Consider the following 23,315-nt stretch of genomic DNA (forward strand, 5'->3'; position numbering starts at 1 on the left):
ATAGGTTTCAGAAATAAACATCCAGGCTATTCATAACCAGAGACAAAAGTTGCCAAAATTAATTTTCAGTATCTCAAATTAAGTGGATTAAAAAAAATCCCTTGCCTGAGGCAGTAAAAAGCAAGTATTTCTATATTCAGATATTTGATTTTTTTTTTTTTTTTTGCCTTGAGACAGGGTCATTTGGTTTTATCTCTAGTACCTCTGCTCACTAAAAGAGAGAGAGATAAATGAGACTCAGATTCTGAATATTCTGGACTTTGAATAAACAGGCTATAGCATGGCTATGTGGTAAAAGCCAATGAATTTATCCAGGAACTCTGGAGAAGCATTTATCATGTATGGGTTATAGTAGGCATTAGTGAATCAAGCTTATCCCTGGGTATGGTGGGTTCTTGGCACAGTCAAATATTGACATGGCATTTTAGTATGCCTTCTGACTGGTTGCAGAAATCCTTATTATTTCATGAATTAGTTCCAGCAATGCAGATTCCATGTGTTTTTAGGGAGCTTTGGGCTCAGCATTAAAGAAAATATTGCTGTTGTGTTGGAGTGTGAAATTTATGCAGAGTAGAGTCCAAATGTGACTTGGCCACCTGAGGCTTGGAAAGGTGTAAAAGTTAGCTAATGCAACACTTTATTAGTCGGCTCTTGCCTTATTGGAGTGTCTGTGATTGCTCTAAAAAAATTATCTTTAGAAAAAAAATTTAATTAAAAAGCTTTACTCTATTTTTTTCATATATCGAAAGAACATTGGTACATGATATTAATTTATAGTATCCTTTGAGTGCTGGACTCTCCATATTCACCCTCAGTTTGTATGGCACAATTGTGTTTTTCAGGTTTTCCTAACACTTTTCAAATCTTTCTAATAAGTGGGTTAGGATATATTCTCTTGCATTTCTCTCCTGCCTTAAGAAAGTCACCCATTGAATTGTTCCTGTCAAATTTCTTTTAATATCCCTACCCTTTAGTGTATTAGACACTACATATATCATGATGAGACCTTTTAATAGCTAAACATGAAGTGACTTAAATGTTCTGGATAAATTAATTTGCTTAGAAAAAAGTCCTAATTGGAGATGGACTTAAGGCATTTTCTTTCATAGACTGAGGGCATGTCCATACTTACTTTTGAACAAAAATGGCATTCTACTAATGGATCTCACAGTCAACCTTATTTCAGTGATCAAAAAGTAAGAGTTAGGGCTCAGATGGTCATGAAAGGGAGATGGGATGTGAAATGAGCAATGAACCCGGAGTGAGAAGGTCTATGTCTAACTCTGCCCTAATTATCTCTATGACCTTGGGTGCCTCATTTTTCTCCCTGGGTCGTTTTCCCCTCTATAAAATGAAGTCTATGGCGTTCTCACTCTCCAAGGATTATTTGCCTATATTATTTATTTCATACCTGATGGGAAATACATTCCTTCTGGCAATTTATAAAGTTGGAATATAAAAATATAAATCTATCTGAAAGCCCAACTTTAAAGTAAGATAACAGTGTCCTGGCAGAGCACAAAAATGAACAAATCTCAACTAGATCTATTCTAAGAGATAATGCCTAGATGTGGAGGATGCCATGCCCTAAGAGATAAGAGTTGTTGCTATAATGTCCCACTTTGTCCATTTTATCCAACAAATATGTCTGTGTCCTAATAAAAAATGAGTGATTTCACCTGTGCAAATCCATGGGCATCTATGTGCAAGTGGTGGTGTATTAGTTTCCTAGAGCTGCTATAACCAAAGACCACAAACTGGGTGGCTTGAAACAACAGAAATTTATTCTCTCACTGTTCTGCCAGCCAGGAGTCCAAAAGCAAGGTGTCCATAAGGCCGTACTCCCTCTGGAGGCTCTATGGGAGGATCTGTTCCTTGACTCTTCCAGCTTCTGGAGGCTGTTGGCATTCTTTGGCTTGCAACTGCATCTCCCTCTGCTCCACCTTCACCACCTTCTCTGTGTGTCTGTCTCACTCCCTTTCTCACGTAAGGACACATGTGAGGGCATGGAGGGCCTACTGAGATAATTCAGGATAAGTGTCTCCTCTCAAGATCACACTTAATCACATCTTTAGCTCTACGGGGCAACATGCATTATTTTACCATAAAAGATAATATTTGCAGGGTCTGGGCATTAGGACACAGACACAGATTTCTGAGGGCCACCATTCAGCCCACTATAGGGGCGATAACAGGTAACTGGTTAGCATGTGTTTCACTACTGTGTGACTACCCATGCAGTATTGGATGATTATTGCACATAGGAACACAGGCTCAGTGTTGCCAGATTTTCAACTTTAAAAGAAAAGCTAGAAGCCTAGATTTAATGTCTATGTGTTCGTAAGTGAAATCCCCTGATCCATGATGTTGGCTCATTGGGAAAGAAGAAGTCTACATGTGCCAAATAAAACCCATGTATGGGCCACATTCACTTCAAGAGCTGCCAGTATGCAATCTCAAAAAAAAAAAAAAAAACAGAGTAAAATTTCCTTTGAAAGGGCACTTTGTATGCATATTCATTAACTCAACAAATATTTCTTTAGCACCTAATAGAATAATATTTATTTTTGATTGACCAGGGGAGACCTTGCTGCTTTCAGAAAGGAACTCCCAAAATGCAGCTCTCATAGTTCTTAAGAAGAAAAGAAAAAAAAAGCATTAGCTCCATATTTCCTTTCTGGGGATGTTACTACCTAGGAATCTGTGGCCTTCACTGAGATCAACGGGCTTCCTGATCCTGGAATGAAGTTAATATTAAAGTTCAAAATCTTAAATCTGATCTGATCTTTGAGTGCCTTGGAGATAGCAGTGTCCCTAGGTTGCCTAATAGCTTACATTTACTGGGTATTCATCTTGGCTATACTGAGTGTGATTTTTTTTTCTTTAAAGATTTTATTTATTTGACAGAGAGAGACACAGAGAGAGACGGAACACAAGCAGGGGGAGTGGGAGAGGGAGAAGCAGGCTCCCCGCGGAGCAGAGAGCCTGATGCGGGACTCGATTCCAGGACCCTGGGACCATGACCTGAGCTGAAGGCTTAACGACTGAGCCACCCAGGCACCCTGACTGTGATTTTTTATAGATAATGATGGCAAAACCATTCACATTTCATGTAGACCTTCACTGCTATGGAGTCCGCATTGCTAGCTTTGGCCAGCATGTTAAAATGTCAAATGCTTCAATTTCATTCATCATTGGCTGTGAAGCTGTGTGTTTTATTTTTTAATACAGAGGAGAAGGTTCTTGCAGGTGACCAATCTGCTTTCGGTAGCTGTGAGAACTTGCTCAAGTTCCCTCACCTTTCTTATTCAAAAAATGGAGATAAACAGATATATCTTAAAAGTTTCATCACAAGAAAATGATTTGTAACCATGTGTGAGTTGATGGATGTTAACTAGAGTTCCATTCAAATAACCTAATTACCTCCCAAATCCCCCATCTCTAGATAGCATCATATTGGGATCAGGGTTTCAACATATGAATTTCAGGGAACAGTCAGTCCATAACACCAAGGGAATCTAATATGCTACCAGAGTGGAGAATCCTTCTCTTACTATATAAAAATTTTCACACCTTCCTGAATAATGGGGTAAAAAGAAATTCCAGGCCTCTCTATTATGAATTAAATCCTTATCCCACCTGGAGGAAGCTAGCAGCACAAACAATAACACATCTGAAGTGGTGCCCAGGGCTAGTCTTGCAAGTATCTAATGGGAAACACAATATTTTGGTATTTCCCAACCTGGTGCTGTTAACAAGAATCATCCCTTGTTTGTGTTGGTTAATCAGCTTGATGAGCAGTTTCTGTGTCGATCTTCCCAAACTGTGTTGGCCAGTTTCCAAATCAAGTGCATAAATTACACACTGCCCTCTCTTCAAGCTGCTCACCACCCTTTAGAATATCAGAAAGGATTTTCTTTGCGCAAATCTATGTAAGTGGATTGCTTAGACTGGTACTTTGTGGGAGTTGGTCTGATGTGACACCATAATGTGTCACAATATTATGACATTGTGATGACATACTTTAATGCTAAGGAATAATATTTTGACCAATATCCAAATGTCAGTCTTTTTATAGGTTAGAATCTGCTATATAAGGGTGTTTCCTCGAGGAGTTATTTATAGGTCTTGAGCTTCCAAAGTACCAACCTAAGCACTCTATTCCAGGAACTAAGGGGTAACATATGGCTCAGCTCTACTGGGATTTGCTATCAAAAAGAATGCAAGAGTATGCTGGTAATTCCTTAGGAAAAGATTGAGTAAAATCAGATTTCAAGAACATAGAAATTTCTATAGGGTCAACTCCTCTATGTGAAAGACCCTGGAACTTAGAGGACCAATTCTAACTTTCTTCCATTTCTATATGAACTCATGGCAATTTCTCACTGGCTATCACCTTTTAGACTGAGACCCTTCTCTATTCTCATCTCAGGAATTCTAGTGTAGAAATCACCTTGGACCTGAAATTTCTACCAGATTATAGTCCTCTTTGAGAAGTATGAGGGGAAAATAGGGAAGCAAATAGTGAAACCTACTTATTTATATTCCATAGCAAATATTTTCAGTAGTTATGTGACTTGGTTGACACTGTTAGAAGGGTTTAGTTTGGATTATTTTTATTAGTAGTATTGTATTTCAAAGTATGTCTGTTTGTTATCTCCGAATTATAAGTCATGGTTGGGGGGAGTGAATGTGTGTTTCTGCATATTCAGAATGACCAACCCACCTAACAAAGGAAAAAAGACCTGCCCAAGGAATAGTAAATTTATTCATGGCCTTAAAAACAAGAAGAAAACATGAGCAGTATCCAATATTTGCATAACGGCTTCTCATGCCTTCACGAACAACAAAAAGATACCTCTACTGGAGGAATCCAGAGTTTTAAAAATACCAAAATAGATAAGTCAGTAAATTAGGAACAGCGGAATAGCAGGGAGTCATCTCTAAAAATATATACAAGATGTGGATGCATACATCCGGATAATAATGTCAAAAACTACCTATGTATTTCTCCCTATCTACGGAACAAATAACACACAGACACACACATACACACACCCCCACCCCCACCCCTACAGACACACATACCTAGAAAAGAAGAAAAGAGGGATGGAATATTCTGCAACAGATTGCTAACAGTGGGGTAGTGGGAATACATGGTTCTGTATTTTTTAAATGTTTCATAACAAGCCTAGATTACTACTTACATAATCAGAAAACAACAAGAACAACTGTTGAATGCTTTGGAAGTAGTTTATGTTTTTCTTCTTTTGGCTTGTTTGCATTTTGTGATTACTTCATAGTCAACGTTTATTGTTTTATATCTCTTCCTAAAAAGTTACTGTAAAAATACCAACACACTTAAAAAAAAAAAAAAACAAACAAACCCAAGAAACATAGAACTTCTCTGAGTCTCTGTCTTTAGGAAGTTAGATATCCTTCTTTCTTATTCTTATTCATTGGCTAATTGGTTGGCTTATGCCCTCTACCATGGATAATGCTTTCTCTATTAGCATACATTTGGAGCTTTTATTTTCTAGAATAAATCTCAGTCAGTGTCTGTGGAAATCTGCTCCTGAAATGTTCACAGATCTGTCATGTAGAGAAGTAAGATCGTGGAATCTTGCTGAAATGTTTATGCAAATATTTCTGAGGGCATATGCTCTACCCTTAAACAACCCACAATACATCAGAAAAGCACAGAGTCCACATGGATTCAAATGCAATCAATCCTCTGTCTCCTGGCATTAAGAATGAACTCTCTGGAAATAAGATCTTTGATCAAGAGTCCCCCATACTCCCCACCAATCTCCCTTCTTATCTGCCTCCAATCCCCATTATCTCAAATGGAAGGAGAGAATTGTTGTTTACAAAAAAGAGCAACTGAAACTTTGCATTCCCCCAAAGAAAAAAATCATTCTTGAATTTAACTTTTTGATGCAAAAAGGGTATATCTGAAATATTACATAGGCCCACATGCATAGGCAAGCCCCAAGGATCATGTTTAGTCGGCCTAAAGATCCAACAAAGAACAGCACCCGCCCCAAAAGAAATTCGGCAGACATTCATCATAAATTATATGTACATATTTGGATGATTGAAATCTCATGTTATGAATTTTTCCCTTTTTCCTGCAGTTGTATGACATCCTTTCAAACCTACCATTTTATTTCCCGTGTTTTGCATTTCCTGGACTCTCAATATCTATGCTGCTCCCCCTGTCTAGATTGCTCTATTCCTTGTCCCACTTGGTAAACTGATGCTACTACTTCAAAGATAGAAGAAAATGGCTCCTTTTCTCTTAGGCCCTTCCCCGACCCCGAGAAGGAAATTGTCGCTTACTCACCTGTGATCCCATAATATTTTCTGCACTTCTCCTGATGATATTTTTTCATTGAATAAATTATTTGTGCCTTATGAATTGTAGGTTCAGAATTCTGTGAGGGTGGGAACCATGAGTACTTGTACTCCAACCATAGTGCACAGTAGGCATTCAGTAAATGTTTATTGAATGAAAGTTTAATCCGATGACATAGTGTTATCTTGCTCTGATAAGAAGAAAACAAAGTTTATCTTTAGTGTGCAAAAGGGATGCTTCTGCCCTATCAAAATGACGCATCAAGTCACCTTGTAGCTTCTCTAAAACCTCCAGAGAAATCCATCCCTTCTCGGGGCGGGGGGGGGGGGGGGGGGGGGGGGGGGGAGGGGGGGGGCGGTAAAAAAGTTTGAGTGCACGTCTATTAAATATCTTTCTAGTTTTATTGAGAAGTAATTGACATACACCACTTTATAAGTTTAAGGTACACAGCCTGATGATCTGATTAATATATATCGTGAAATGATGACAATAGGTTCAACTAACATCCATCTTCTCATATAGCTACAAATAAAAAGAAAAAAAGAATAAAAGGAAAAAATTTCTCCTTATGATGAGTATTCTTAGGATTTACTCTTTTCACAACTTCCTTATAAATCGTACAGCAGTGTTAGCTACAGTCATTGTGTTGTACATTACATCCCTGGTGTTTATCTTGTAACTGGAAGTTTATACCTTTTCATGAAATACTTTTTAATAAGCTCATACAAAGTATCTAGCATTTGCTTTGATAGCTGTACAAAATCAGTCTTCTGACAAATTTCATGGTGCCTTTTTTTTTTATTTAGATAAACTTCAATAATTAAAGTGTCCAGTGAAATTCTGACAATTTGGAGGGCTGTGAATTAGGAAGCAATGTTGAATGATGCAACGTGACAGCAGTATGCAATAATTGGAAATGTATTCATCTTAGATAAGAAAGGTCATTCTTTCCCAGTTCCACTAGCTCATTTGGAAGTCAAAATGCACTGCAAAATATCATGGGCTAGGCATGAGTGGGGTGTAGTTGAATATCCTGCCCCTTGCTGCCAGGAGGGAAAGGGTACTGGAGAATAAAGCATGGGCACTGCATTCAGAATTCCAGTTTTGTGACTTATTCATTGTATTAACTGAGCTAAATTTCTTAATCTGAGTGTGGATAATTTCTTCTTTAAATTTGAGTTATAATAATACCTATTTTAGAAGTTTGTTGAGAGGATTAAATGAAATCGTTCATGCATAAATCTTACTGTAATATCTGGCATATACTAAGCCACCTGGGATTTAAACCTCTGTCTGTCTAGCTGTATAAATGGACAAAATTATTTAACTTTACTGAATTTCATCCTACGAATCCATCATACCCTGTATGGTACTTACCAAAAAATATGATGACATTTATTAAGTGCCCAGCATTTGTAGCTGCTCAATCAATGACTGATATTACTATGTATTAAAATAATCTCTATTGAACTCATTCAAATGAATTGCTGTAAGCTCTTCACATTCTTGTCTCTTCTTACGGTATGTGTGTAGAAATATCTTAGCCCAATTTAGCTGTCCTTTGTTACTGACAACTATCTCCAGGCTTTTTGAAAGTCTCTATTATATATTCCCATATGGTTTTTCTTGAATTTTTGTTTTTTTGAGTAAGTATTGTAGAAGTGATTGAAGTGGAAGGATTAAAAATAGGAGAAAGATTTCTCTAACAGTATACTTTATACCTGTATTTAACAATGGTAAAGACAATAAGAAAGCCTGGTCCTGACTCGACTTGTTTCATCTGGAGAACTCTGTTCTCTTCTGCATATAGGATTATATATAGTAGGTGTTGGACTGAGTGAATGGAAAAAGCTATATATTTTTTTTCAATTTTATAAGTCGGAATCTTAGGTGGAAAAAAAGCAAATCAGTCAGCAATGGTTTCTGTTTAATCACTGCCCTCTTGCCTTCTGAGCCAGATTCTTGGTCCTGCTGTAGAACGACTCTTGCCCCTATTTTAGTTTTGACGTATATAAATAAGGAGATTGAGCGTGATCTTCAGGAGTTTCTTTAAACTTGAACAATCTGTAGTCTTATAATTTTAAGTAATGTTGCCGTAACCAGAATTCATTCCCATGCTTCCTGGTTTAGTATCATCTCTTTTACATTCCATCTTAGTGTATTACCTTCTGTACTTGGGAGAGTCTTCGTGTCTTTCATAGAGTTCCCCGCCTACAGCTGAAGCCCAGGGTGTCAGAACACATGGAGTAGACACAGTGGGAGAGCTGAGATGAAGAGTAGTTTTGATAGGAGGAGCCTCGAAACCTTTTAAAAAGTGTATTTACAGGTACAATCATATAAAGAATTGATTGGGTTCTGTTGATTGGTACAGAAATAAGTGACTAACTGGGCTAGCTTATAAAAGAACAAATGAATCACAGATTTAAAGTTAAAATTTCCTAATGCTGAAAAGATTTTCTTAGCCCTTGTAAACTCTAAAATATCTGTTGTGATGATCAAAAATACAAGTGACAGAAGTTACAGCCTCCACAGAGCCCAGTATTTGTGGGTCCTCTGGAAATATCCCAACATGTTTGAAGCTGATGAGTGGACTAGCGAAGAAGGGAATGGCTACTCGTCTAAAATTAAATTAGGTGGGGTGCACTTTGTTTGTCACCAACTTTATCTATCACGAACAAAAATTTTTTTATGGTCCTTGACCGTTTTTTCGAGAACAGTCCTTTGTACTAAGCAATATAGAATGTACCTGAAGTATTGTTACTTAAAGTATGATCTGCGGAACAAACTGCTACCAATCTACAGTAATATATAGGGAGAAACTCAGAATATTAGAAACTGTTAGAGCACTTTGATATTACCAAGATACCCATTTTGCTAGTAATTCTTTTTTTTTTTTTTTTTTTTTTTTTAATTTTTTTTTTTAAGATTTTATTTATTTGCGAGAGAGACAATGAGCGACAGAGAGCATGAGAGGGAGGAGGGTCAGAGGGAGAAGCAGACTCCCTGCTGAGCAGGGAGCCTGATGTGGGACTCGATCCCGGGACTCCAGGATCATGACCCGAGCCGAAGGCAGTCGCTTAACCAACTGAGCCACCCAGGCGCCCTCTAGTAATTCATTTTTTACTATATTTTATTTCTGTGTCAGATTGGAAACTTTTTTAAAAAATTACTTCACACAGATAATTTGAGAAACAATGGTCTACAAGGAATAAAATTTAAAAATAACGAATAAGAATCAGGAATGAAACTGGAAAAGGCTGCTTGAGTGTTTGCATGTGAATATCTGTGCCTATGAGCAGTGCGCGCGTGCGAACAACTTCAGGCACTCTTTATTTAGTTTTGACTGTTTGTCAGGCCCTGAGCTTAACACTTTATTTCCAGTATCTCTCTCTCTCCCTCTCTCTCTCCCCATTATGACTTTTAATCCTCAAGGAATTCTGGGTGATGGGTGCTTTTTAAAAAATTTTTCTTTTTGGCCCAAAGAGGATTTTCTCACAATACGGCAGTTATAAGAAGAAAGGCCTGATGATTTAAGTTTTTACTCTGATTGCATCAATCCCGTGTTGTCAAAACGGGCTCGTGATCCGTTAGCAAATTTCCCCCGCCCCCCTGCCCCCAAGCGCGCCCACTAGGAGCAATCCCCCTTGCTCAAGAGTCCCATTCCGGTGGGTGGAGGCCCGCGCGCGCACGAGCGCTGTTGAGGAAATGGACAGATTTACGGTGTCGTCGCTGCCTTGGGTTTCAGTGGGGCCGCGCGGCTTCTCTGCCGGCAAGCGGACTCAGATGTCTGTTTGTAGCTGCCCTCAAATGTGAGCCCTGCTGCTGATGCACGTCACAAATGAAAATAATAGCATTTGAAGTAGTCCGGCTAGAAGCCCAGGAGCAATCTAACTGCATTAACTCCCCCGTCTGCGTGGAGAAGGCTGAGGAAGGTACATGGCTCGACTGAGCTGACGTGAAGAAAGCAGCAGTACGCAAGTCCGTGACGCCAAGGAGCGTGGGAGCCTAAAGAGGTTTCACTTACTGCCCTCAAATAAATGACCCCGGAGTATCACAGGACGCCTCGTAGCATGGTTGGCAAACCTTGCTAAACATTAGAAGTGGTTCCCTTTATTTCTGAGGGGTGTCTACCGTTTTTGTTCCTCCTTCCTGCATCTTCGCGCCTGGATGACAACTGCTTTAGGCACAAGAATATCCTGTATGTATTTTTACTGATGATTTCAAAGTATTGGGCGAGACCTGAAGGCTTCCTTTATATTGTTTTCAAAGACTACAGTCTATAATTGTTATTAAAAAATAAACTGAGGATCAAAGTCGTTCCCAGTTTATTATAATAAATAATGGCCCAACAAGTTATCTTATAATAGTTACTAGAACTCAGGCACTTCGCTCTCTGAATTTGAACTCCAGTAAACCTCATTGCCCAGCACTTTATCTTTTCACAGCCTTGTTTGTGCTGTGAGTTAGATCACGTTTCCTAGGTATAGTGGGAAATAGAGTACCTCTCTACCAACATCTTTCATTTATTTAGCACATTTTTACTTAGAATTGTCTTCAAACAGAGCCGTTAAGCTGCCTTGAGTGTTTTGTGTCATTCACTCTCACGGCCACACCATGAGGTGGGAGCTAATATTCTCCCCCATCTGCAGGTAAGGAAACTGAATCCTTTAAAAAAGTAATTTGCCTAAGATCTAAGGACGATGGAAGTTGTTTTTTGTCTCTATAAGACATTGAAAGTTTTATTAGTTAATAAGACATGTGAAATGTTTAGTTTCAACTGATAAGAATTGAAATATATATATGTATATACATATATATTCATTTGTGTATTCATATGTTGTGTGTGTGTGTGTGTGTGTGTGTGTGTGTGTGTGTCTATCCTCTAAAAAATGGCAGGTAATCTAATCTGGACAATGCAAGAAAGGTAAGATATGGAGACCATGGTCCCCAACTTTCCCAAAGTGTGTATCCAATGGGAAGATCAAATATGTATCCAGAAAATGAATGTGCAAACTGGAATATGATATGAGATGAACTCTGAGGTCTTCCTTCCAAATTTAAGGTTCTATGACTTCTGATTAGGATAATCAAGGAAAGCCTTCTGAAGGAGATGAAATATGAATAGAGATTAAAGACCTTGATTGTTCAAGATGGGAAAGCAGAGGATTACCAGGAGACAGAACAGGGAAGCAAGAAATGGGAATATTCAGAGAAGATATGACTTGGGTGGAATATGCACACAATAGGGATTTGTATGAGTTAAAGCAAAACAGTAGATGGGGGTCAGAGAATCAACAACCCGGAAAAATAAGCCAATACACTTGGTAGGAAGGAAGTTTCCTGAACTTGCGGGGACCACATTCATGGTGGTTGTAGGGAGATTTGTGATGGGCTTGAGTACAATGAATTATGGCCGAGGCTTTGGAAAGACACTGCAGGCAGAGAAGCTGGCCTGGTGGCCATCGCTCCTTTATAGCACATAGTGGGGTGGAATGCATAGAGACAGAAAGGAAAATACGAAGGAAATTCAGGAAGGGTCAAATCAACAAAAATCAACAGCATGGTTTAAGAGTGACACACACTGGTTCTTAATTAAGTCCAAAACCTGCTCTGTCACTTGCCAGACTTGTAGTCTTAGACAATTATCGAACCTCTCAGAGGCTCTAAGGCTTCAGGTTTAAGCCATGTTGAGTCTCTGTATCTATAAGGAAGGACACATCTAGAGCATGAATGGGCAGATTAGGATAACAATTGAGGGCTTAAATAACCCCAAATGCCACCCTACCAGCAGTGTCAAAATGTTGATAAAAACAGCATAGGTGTTTACCGAGTGTCAAATGAGGAACATATGCATCTCATAGATGTAATTTCTTAGGGGCTAAGTATACTCACTGGGGACTGTGATGTAATACTTTGCTGGATATAGAGAGAAAAATAGACATACCAGGTGAGGGTGCCAGTAGCAGCCTCGCTTGGACACCAGAATATTCCTTGTGCAAGTCACAGGTCAAGAAAACCACTTTAATGGCATGCAAGAAGATAAAGCTCCAAATTAGAAATGCCTTTGAATTTGCAGATTTAGCAAATAAAATTACACGATACCCAGTTAAATTTGAATTTCACGTAAACAACAAGTAATTTTTGGCATAGCTGGTCTCAAGCAAAATTATTATCTGAAATTCAAATTTAACTGGGTATCCTATATTTTATCTGGCAACCCTACATTGAATGCCATGGGAAAGCAATTGGATTTGATTTTCAGTAAGAACCCTTTGAAGGGTATTTGAGCAATACTGTGACATGATGAAACAATTTCTAGGATGATTAATTTGGTGTGCAGGATAGAGGCGAGACTGTCAATAAGGAGGGTACCTATGATGGTCTAAGGATAATACAGATAAGAGCTGATGAGACTTTCCTGTCCCCCCACCTTCTCTTAAACCCTGTTTCCATGCTTCCCTGTCACACCTGTTGTTCCTTGTTCCTAATGTAATATCTACCTTCTCAGAATACCTAAGACCTAAACAAGAGTCCCTTGAACCCAACATTTTCTTTGTCTTCAGGATAAAGTTTCTCTTTAATATGATTCCTTCTTGCCCTTTTTTTCTTCATATTTTGGACAATTAGAAGCATGTTGTTAACATGGCTGTTCTAGGTTGAATTATCACTTCTCTGAGATGAAAATAATTGTCAATTTTCTTTTTAAAATCTTTTAAAATCCAAGTTCAGATGACTTTCCAGTTTCCTTTTTGGTTTATACGTGCCTTCTGGATGTGCCTTTTCAGAAGATTTCAGTGAGAAGCCCAAGGGGTACACAACATTTAAGTTACTGTTTTTGAGAGCATTCCCTACTCATTTGATCTAGCCACTCTGGCTTAAGTGGGTGGGTAAAATTACTCAGTCTCCCCTCTTTTTTCCCTCAGTTTTATTGACAGTTGATATATATCACTGAATAAGTTTAAGACATACGTCATGATGGTTGATTTACATATATTCTGAAATGATGACCACAATAGGTTCAGCTACTTCCGTCTTCTCCTATAGATACAACAAAAAGAAAAGAAAGAAGAAAAGAATAAACATCTCTACTTGTGATGAGAACTCTTAGGATTTACTCTCTTAACAACTTTCCTTTGTATCACACAGTGGTGATAGCTATAATCACCATGCTGTATGTTACATCCCCAGTACTTACTTATCTTATAACTGGAAGTTTTCACCTTTTGACCACCTTCCTCCAATTCTTCCTCCCCTGACCCCCACCCCCACCTCTGGTAACCATAAATCTGATCTCTTTTTCTGTGATTTTTTTCTTGTAGATTACACATATAAATAAGATCATACAGTATTTGTCTTTGGCTTATTTCACTATTTCACTTAATCAATGCCTTCAAGGTCTATTCATGTTATTGCAAATGGTAGAATTTTCTCATTTTATGGCTAAATAATATTCCATTTTTATATCTGTGTCTCTATCTATATATAATCACAACTTCTTTATTCATTCATCTATCTATGGACACTTAAGTTGTTTCCACATCTTGGCTATTATAAATAATGCTGCAATGAACATGCAGGTGCAGATAGCTTCTTAATTTCATGCTTTCCCTACCTTTGGATATAGTCCCAGAAGTGGAATTTCAGTAGTTCATTTTTAATTTTTTGAGGATCCTCCATACTGTTTTCTATAGTGGTTATACCAATTAAATTAAAATCCCAACAGTGCACATTTCTCCATATCCACACCAGCATTTGTTTTTATAGCCTGTGTTTTTGTTAATGACCATTCTAATAGGCATGACGTGATATCTCTCTGTGGTTTTAATTTGCATTTCCCTAATGGCTAATGAAGGTGAGCATCTTTTCATGTATCTGTTGGCCTTTTGTACCTCTTCTTTGAAGAAATCTATTCAGGTCCTTTGCCCATTTTTTTGTTCATTGGGTTATTTGTTTTTTTGCTATTGATTATATGAATTATTTATGTTTTAGAAATTAACCTCTTATCAAATATATGATTCACATATCTTGTTCCCATTCTGTAGGTTGTCTTTCATTTCGTTGATGGTTTCTTTTGTGTGCAGAAGTTTTTTATTTTGATGTAATCCTATTTGTTTATTTTTTTATTTTATTCCTTGTGCTTTATGTATCATATTAAAAAAAATCATTACCAAGACCTATGTTAAGAATCTTTGTTCTTATGTTTTCTTCTAGAAGTTTCATGTTTTCAGATCTTACATTAAATCTTTAATCCATTTGGAGTTAATTTTTGTGAGTGGTATGAGATGTGGGTCCAGTTTCATTCTTTTACATGTGAATATCCATTTATCCCAGCACCATTTATTAAATGACTGCCTTTTCTCCATAGAGTACTCTTGGCTCCCTTGTGAAATATTGTTTGACCATATTTGCTTGGGTTTATTCCTGGGCTCTCAATTCTGTTCCTTTGGTCTATTTGTTTTATGTCAGTACCATACCATTTTGATGACTGTGGCTTTATAGCACAGCTTAAAATCAAGAAATTGATATCTCCTGCTTTGTTCTTTCTCAAGACTCTCTGGTGATTCAGGGTCTTTTCTGGTTTCATATAAATTTTAGGAGTGTTTTTAGTAGTATTGACATTTTAACAGTATTATTTTTTCTAATGGATGAGCATGGATACCTTTCCATTTATTTGTCTCTTTTTCTATTTTTTTTTCTATCAATGTCATATTTTTCAATGTAGAGATCTTTCTCCTCTTCAGTTAAATTTATTACTTGGCATTTTTTTTTTGTTTTTGATGCTATAGTAAATGGGATTGACTTCTTTATTTCTTTTTCAGAAATATTGTTATTAATGTATAGAATTGCTACTTATATTTGTATGTTAATTTTGTATCCAGCAATTTTACTGAATTCACTGATTGGATCTAACAGTTTTTTGATTGAGTTTTTAGGATTCTCTGTATATAAAATCATGTCACCTACAAATAGAGACAATTTTATTTCTTTCTTTTCAATTATGATACCTTTGATTTTTTTTTTTTTTTTTTCATATTTGATTGCTCTTGCTAGGACTTCCAGTACTGTGTTGAATAGGAGAGGTAAGAGTGGGCACCCTTGTTTTGTTCCTGATCTTGGAGGAAAGGCTTTCATCCTTTCACCATTGAGTATGATGTTAGTTGTAGGCTTACCATTTATGGGCTTTATTATGTTGAGATATGTTCTGACTATGCCTAATTTATTAAGAGTTTTTATCACAAAGGGGTATTAAATTTTGTCAGATGTTCTTTTCTGTATCTATTGAGGTGATGATATGATTCTTTTATTTCATTCTATTAATGTGATGTATCATACTGATTGATCTGTTATGTTGATATGTTAAACCATTCTTGAATTCCTGGAATAAATCCTGCTTGATTATGGTGAATGATCCTTTCATGTGCTGCCGAATTCAGTTTACTATTGTTTCATTGAGAATTTTTGCATTTATATTTATCAGGAATATTGGCCTGATATATAATATAGTTTTCTACTAGGGTCTTTTTCTGGTTTTGGTATCAGGAAAATGCTGACCTTGTAAAATGAGTCTGGGTATGTTCCCTCCTCTTTGGGTTTCTTGTTTGTTTATTTTTGGGGTTTTTTTTTGGAAGGGCTTGATAAAGACTGGTATTAATTCTTCTTTAAATATTTGGTAAAATTCACCAGTGAAGCCATCTGGTCCTGGGCTTTTCTTCATTGGGAGATTTTTGATACTGATTCAATCTCCCTAGTGGCTATTGGTCTATTTAGATATTCTATTTATTTTTCATTTAGTCTTACTAAGTTGTATGTTTCTAAGAATTTTTCCATTTCTTCCAGGTTGTTCAGTTTGTTGGTATATAGTTGTTAATAGTAGACTCTTATGATCCTTTGAATTTCTGTGTCATCAACTGTAATGTTTCCTTTTTATTTATGATTTTGTTTATTTGAGCCCTTTCTCTTTTTTTCTTGGTTAGTCTAGCTAAAGTCTTGTCAATTTTATCTTTCAAAGAACCAACACTTAGTTTGGTTAATCTTTTCCATTGTTTTTCTGTTTTTTTTTTCATTTCTTTCTACTATTCTTAATTATTTCCTTTCTTCCGCTAACTTTGGGTTCAATTTGTTCTTCTTTTTCTAGATCCTTAAGTTATAGAGTTAGGTTGTTTATTTGGTATTGTTCTTGCTTTTTAGTGCAGGCATTTAGCTATGACCTTCCCTCTTAGAACTGCTTTTGCTGCATTCCACAAATTCTGGTATGTTGTGTTTTCATTTCATTTGTCTCAAGAAGCATTTTTATTTCCCTTTAATTTCTTCTTTGATCAATTTATTGTTAAAGAGGGTGTTGTTTAATTTTCACATGTCCATGAGTTTTTCAGTTTCCCTCTTGTTATTGATTTCTAATTTTATGCCACTGCAGTCAGAGAAGATAGTTGGTATGATTTCAGCATTGTTGAATTTGCCGACTTTTGTGGCCTAACATATGGTCTGTCCTGGAAAATGTTCCATGTACCCTTGAGAAGAATATGTATTGTACTATCATTGGAGAGAATGTTCTGTATATGTCTCTTAGGTCCATTTTGTCCATAGTGTTGTTCCAGGTTCCCCTCTTTGCTGTTCTTTTGCATCTCCAAAGGCTGCATGAATACAGGCGTAGCTCAGAGATATTATGGGTTCAGTTCTAGACCATATCAATAAAGTGAATATTGCAATAAAACAAGTCAAATGAAGTTTTTGGTTTCTCAGTGCATATAAAAGTTATATTTACACTATACTGTAATCTACTAAATGTGCAATAGCATTATGTCTAAAAAAAACTTACATAATTAAAAAATACTTTATTGTTAGAGAATGCTAACCACCATCTGAGCTTTCAGCAAGTCATAATCTTTTTGCTGGTGGATGGTCTCGCCTCGATATTGATGGTTGTTGACTGATCAGGGTGATGGTTGCTGGAGGTCAGAGTGTCTGTGGCAATTTCTTAAAATAAGACAACATTGAAGTTTGTTGCATTGATTGACTCTTCCTTTCATGAGCAATTTCTCTGTAGCATGCAATGCTGTTTGATCACATCTTACCCACAGTGGAACTTCTTTCAAAATTGGAGTCAACCCTCTCAAACCTGCCTCTGCTTTATCAACTAAGTTTATGTGATATCTAAATGCTTTGTTGGTACTTCAACAATTTCCACAGTATCTTCACCAGTAGATGCCATCTCAAGAAACACTTTCTTTGCTCATTCATAAGAAGCAACTCCTCATCCGCTCAAGTTTTATCATGAGATTGCAGCAATTCAGTCACATCCTCAGACTCCACTTCTCATTCTAGTTCTCTTGCTGTTTCCACTACATCTACAGTTACTTCTTCCACTGAAGTCATGAACCCCTCAAAGTCATCCACAGGGTTGAAATCAGCTTCTTCCAAACTTCTGTTCATGTTGATATTTTGACCTCTTCCCATGAAACAGAAATACTCTTTTTTTTTAAATGAAAAAGTGTTATCTTATTTTATTATTACTTATATAAGCATTTGATGCCAAAGAAACAAAGGTAATTTTACAAACTCAGAATGTTTGCAAGTGCATGAAATTTCCATTTTATTGTAGTTTTCTATCACCCCAGTTCAAATGCATTTCTCTACAACTATTCCAGCATAGCTCCTTTGGAATTATGTCAGTCATCCTTAACATGTGACTCTGCCAAATACTTTGAATCTAAAATAAACAAATAAAATTTTAATGATTAACTTTTTTTTATTATTTCTTAATAAAGTCATCAGGTGATGGTGGACTATTAATTTCCAACAAGGAGCTTTGTTGAAATGTTTCTTCTGATATGGTAGTTATAAATTAGAATTTTCAAAAAACAAGGGCAGAACAAAAGTACAATAAAAGAAGCTTCTGCAGCTTAAGCCTCCCATAGTCCTAAACCTCTGAGAGAAGCAAGGCAAAGTACCTTTCCTGCAAATTAAGTGGGTTTCCAGTATTTCCATGTAGTTGAGCCTTCAGAGATAGACACTCAAGACATATCATTAATATATATACTATCTTGGCTCTGGTTGTATTAATTATGCCTGAGGAGTTTAATACCCATCCAGGTCCAAAGGTGGAAGAACATATAAAATGGCATGGTAATCAGCCTGAGCAGACTGTGAAAGCACAGACTGGTTGTGCTAGTGCAACCTGTGGGAAGTTTTCTTCCACGGAGGCCTAGGAGAACAGTCCTGTTAAAGAGACCAATGGAATAAGAGCAGTCAATGTAGGAAGAGACAGAAACATTCTTCTCCCCCACTTATTACCTGCCATTCTGACTTTTTAAAAGATAAGTGGTATTAAGAAAATTTAGTTCTGTGTGTTGTTTGTTTTTTAGAGAGAGAGAGTTCTAGCGGGGAGGAGGGTAGAAGAAGAGGGAAAGAGAGAATCTTAAGCAGGCTCCACACCCAGAATAAAGCCCAATGGGGGACTCAGTCTCACAACCCTGAGATCATGACCCTGAGATCATGACCTGAGCCGAAATCAAGAGTCAGATGCCTAATCAGCTGAGCCACCCAGGCACCCCTAGTGTTGTCGCTTTTACATATGATCTAGTGCTGCTCCATTTCTTCTTATTATTTCATGTGTCATCCTAGTTGCCTGCGGTATCATATTAGGAATCCCATCAATAATTGGATAGGCTATTCCCAACTCTTCATTAATCAACTCATTTGTCAATACTTCATATCTAAGTGTCTTCTTGGAGAACGGGCACACCAGGAACTTGAGCAGCGCCAGGTCGAAGGCACGGGGCTGGTCCCCCATCCTCTCGTTCTTCTCTGCCCAGCACCACCACCCCGACGCATGAAGGCACCTATGGGTGGGCAACCATGGACAGCGGCACATGTGTACCCTGCAGCACTGAGGTGGGAGCCAGCTGCACACTCCGCTCAGCATGGTCAGGCAGCCCGTGACCACACTGCCTGGTGCCCTTGGCCAGCCCGGGTGCTTCAAACCCAAATATTCGTAATGGCATCCAGAATGATGGAATCCTTTCCAAAATGTTTTTGATTGACTTTGCTTAGATCCATCAGAGGAATCACTATGGCAGCTATAGCCTTACAAAATATATGTCTTAAATAATAAGACTTGAAAGTTGAAATTACTCCTTGATCCATAGGCTGCACAATGGATGTTGTGTCAGCAGGCATGAGAAGAACATTAATCTCATTGTACATCTCCATCACAGCTCTTGGGTGACCAATTGCCTTGTCAACGAGTAGTAATATTTTGAAAGGTATCTTTTTCTCTGAGTAGTAGGTCTCAACAGTGGGCTTAAGATATTCAGTAAACCAAATTGTAAACAGATGTGCTGTCTCCCAGGCTTTGTTGTTTCCTGTAGAGCACAGGCAGGGTAGATTTAGTATAATTCTTAAGGTCCTTTGGATTTTCTGAAGGGTAAATGAGCACTGGCTTCAACTTAATGTCACCAACTACTTTAGCCCCTAACAAGAAAGTCAGCCTGTCCTTTGAGGCTTTGAAGCCAGGCATTGACTTCTCTCTAGCTATGAAAGTCCTAGATGGCATCTTCTTCCAAGAGAAGGCTGTTTCATCTACATTGAAAATCAGTTGTTTAGTGTAGGTGCCTTCATTACTCATCTTGGCTACATCTTCTGGAGAACGTGCTGCAGCTTCTACATCAGCACTTGCTGCTTCACCTTGCACTTTTATGTTAAGGAGATGGCTTCTTCCTTTAAACTTCATGAACCAAACTCTGCTAGCTTCACACTTTTCTTCTGCAGCTTCCTCACCTCTCTCAGCCTGCATACAATTAAAGAAAGTTAGGGCCTTGCTCTGGATTAGGCGTTGTCTTGAGAGAATATTGTGGCTGCTTTGATCTTCCATCCAGACCACTAAAACTTTCTGCATATCAGCAATAAGGCTGTTTCACTTTCTTATCATTCATGTGTTCACTAGAGTAGCACTTTTAATTGCCTTCAAGAATTTTTCCTTTGCATCCACAACTTAACAGCTTTTGGCCTATCTGGGCTTTTGATGTGCCTTCCTCACTAAGCTTAATCATTTCTGGCTTGAGATGTATGACTCTTCCTTCTACTTGAACACTTAGAGGCCATTGTAGGATTATTAATTGGCTTAATTTCAATATTGTGTCTCAGGGAATAGGGAAGCCCGAGGGGGGAGAGAGAGAGAGAAGGAGGGAACGGCTGGTTAGTGGAACGGTCAGAACACACAGTATGTATTAAGTTCACCATCTCATGTGGGCATGGTTTGTGGTGCCCCAAAACAATTATAATAGTAACATCAAAGATCCCTGATCACAAGTCACCATAACAAATATAATAATAATGAAAATGTTTGAAATATTACAAGAATCACCAAAATGTGAAGCAGATACCATTGGGAAAATGGTGCCAATAGGCTTGCTTAATGCAGGGTTGCCACAAGCCTTTGATTTATTAAAAAAAAGAAAAAAAAAAGAGCCCCTGGGTGGCTCAGATGGTTAAGCGTCTGCCTTCGGCTCAGGTCATGATCCCAGGTTCCTGGGATCGAGTCCCGCATTGGGCTCCCTGCTCCTTGGAAGCCTGCTTCTCCCTCTGCCTCTCTCTCTGTCTTTCATGAATAAATAAATAAAATCTTTAAAAAAAAAAAAAAGGCAATATCTGCAAAGTGCAATAAAACCAGGTATGCCTTTTGGGGGGCTGAGGGAATTGAGGCCTGAGAAACAAGAAGTCTGGCAGAGGTAGTCACAGTGATGATCCTTAGAGGAAGTCTAAACCCTGCTTGTTGAAAAGCCAAAGTCACAAGTGAGAAAACAGTGCCAAGGAGAAGGTACAGAGCATGAAGATGCTCAGTGAAGATGAGGTTAACGCAGAAGAATTGGATAACAGAGTGGTTGGTAAGCTCAACCTGCTTATGGTTGTGCAGGAAGCTTGGCCAAGGAGAAGAGTGAGCCTGAACTCTAGCTCCTGATCCTCTTGCCCAGCAGTCTGCTTACAACATGAAGGAACACCTTTTACTTTTTAGTATAGAGATGCCCTCTGGGCTAGTAGTGGGCCTGGACAGAGTAAGGTCTGAATCCTGCCTATTTGTTGGACCATATGCCCTGATACCTGACTATCTTGAGCCTAAGTCTCTTAACCTGCAAAATAGGATAATAATAGTGCCTACCTGGGCTTATTTTGAAGTTTAATAGAATTGATAAGTTAAAGAATATTTTCCACAATGATTAGAACGTAGCTACAAATAAATAATTATCGCTACCACAAACAACCTAAAGCCAGCAACACATGCCATCTGCACAGAGCTATTGAGGACGCATGGAAAAGACCTTGAAGGGAAGTTTAACTTTCCTTCCTAAAGATCAGGGGTCAGCAAACTTTTACTGTAAGGTGCCAAAAAATAAATATTTAAGGCTCTGTGGGCCATGATGTCTCTGTCACATAGTCTTTTATTTTTTTTAAACAACACTTTAAAGTGGGGGAAGCAAATTCTTAGCTGCGGGCCATACAAAACGGTTTGCAGACTAAATTTGGCCCATGAGTTATAGTTTAATGACTCCTGATAATGATAAAATGTGAGAGAGGACAGAGGCCTATGAGTTTGGAAATTTGGGGTACATGTGATTTTAACATGGAGCCAGGCAGGAGATAGAACTCATCAGTTACTTGACCTAAGACCTCAGACCAGCCCCTGTAATTGGTTTAAGTTGTCTTTTTGGCTCAAGATCAGATGCCCAGCCCCATCACAGTGGTCAGCATGCTGTATGTGTTAAGTAAATACTTTTGAGGGAATGGATTGAAATGATTTAAAGTTTTCTGAACTGGGTTTCTTCATCTGTAAAATGTAGACAACAATGTTGTCAGGAATAAATGAGATACTCTATAAAGTATATGCATCACAACATCAATGTCTCCTGTCAATGTGTGCTTAACTATCATTTCAAATTAGTATATCAATAGTTCGATTTGATATAAAAAATTAAAAGTTCTAAGGATAGGTTGACTAAAAGTAGAGAAACAGGAGCCTCATCCATCAGGAAAAGTCTGGTTTTCTCAGAATGATGATGATTCTTCTTTTTGAAAAACAAATAAACGAACAACAACAAAAAAACAAGACCTCATGAAGAGGCCACCACATTCTACCTCTGAAACTGAGTGAGGACTTATGTAAGCTCTTACTACCTCCCACGACCTTTGTCCTCGTCCATCTTCCTGGGCACATTGAAAAGATTAAAATCATAGGTGATCCTTGGGGAAATGTGTAATTATAACCCAGGTGGGTTTCATTAGGATGGAATGTATAAGGATGAAGATTACAACTGAAATAGATTTCACCAAGGAATGGGATATATTTGGACATCAGGTAATTCACATTGTAACATACCTCCTTGATATACCTGCAGAAAAATAAATGATGATAACAAAACAATGATATCTGAACTATAAAACAAGCAGTCAGTTGACACTTTAAGGAAGGAGGAAATCTTTTCAAATGTTTCACTGTAGGATACTGTAGGTATTGGAAAGTTTCCCATGAAGAGGCAATACTTACAGTCTAAACTGTTCACTCTATGTCTCAGTTGCCTCATCAGCAAAATGGGACAATTGGACCTAACCTAGCTAGTGGCATAGATTTCTTTGCAAATTACTTCCAAGTGAGTATCAATGAATCTCTGATCCTTTAAGACGGCAAATACCATAGGTAAATGAAAAACAAATTTGAGAACACGTGTATAGTTTGGAAGGTGATTTTAAATAATTGAGACATATTTATCTTCTATTTTTGAAATACAGTTCAGAACTCAGCTGGAATTACAAGTCTTGTCAGATACTTTGAACTTGATACAATTTAAATAGGCTTGTTTAAGCAAAGTACAGAACGTCGTACATTTCCCAGGTTCAGCCAGTCGGCCTGCTGGATTGACTGGTGATGTCTTGATTGGTATGATTCCCCTTGACTCATCTCTCTGTT

General features: G+C 37.8%; 1 protein-coding gene and 1 pseudogene across 13 annotated transcripts in view; one reads left to right on the plus strand and one right to left on the minus strand.

The window, feature by feature from the left end:
• Nucleotides 1-23,315, plus strand: part of TENM2 (teneurin transmembrane protein 2) — a 1,203,413-nt gene that overhangs the window by 496,531 nt on the left and 683,567 nt on the right. The window lies entirely within an intron of this gene.
• LOC116631891 lies at nucleotides 17,196-18,773 on the minus strand (annotated as a pseudogene).

Source organism: Phoca vitulina, unplaced genomic scaffold (assembly GCF_004348235.1).
Source record: "Phoca vitulina isolate PV1807 unplaced genomic scaffold, GSC_HSeal_1.0 scaffold6, whole genome shotgun sequence".
NCBI lineage: Eukaryota > Metazoa > Chordata > Mammalia > Carnivora > Phocidae > Phoca > Phoca vitulina.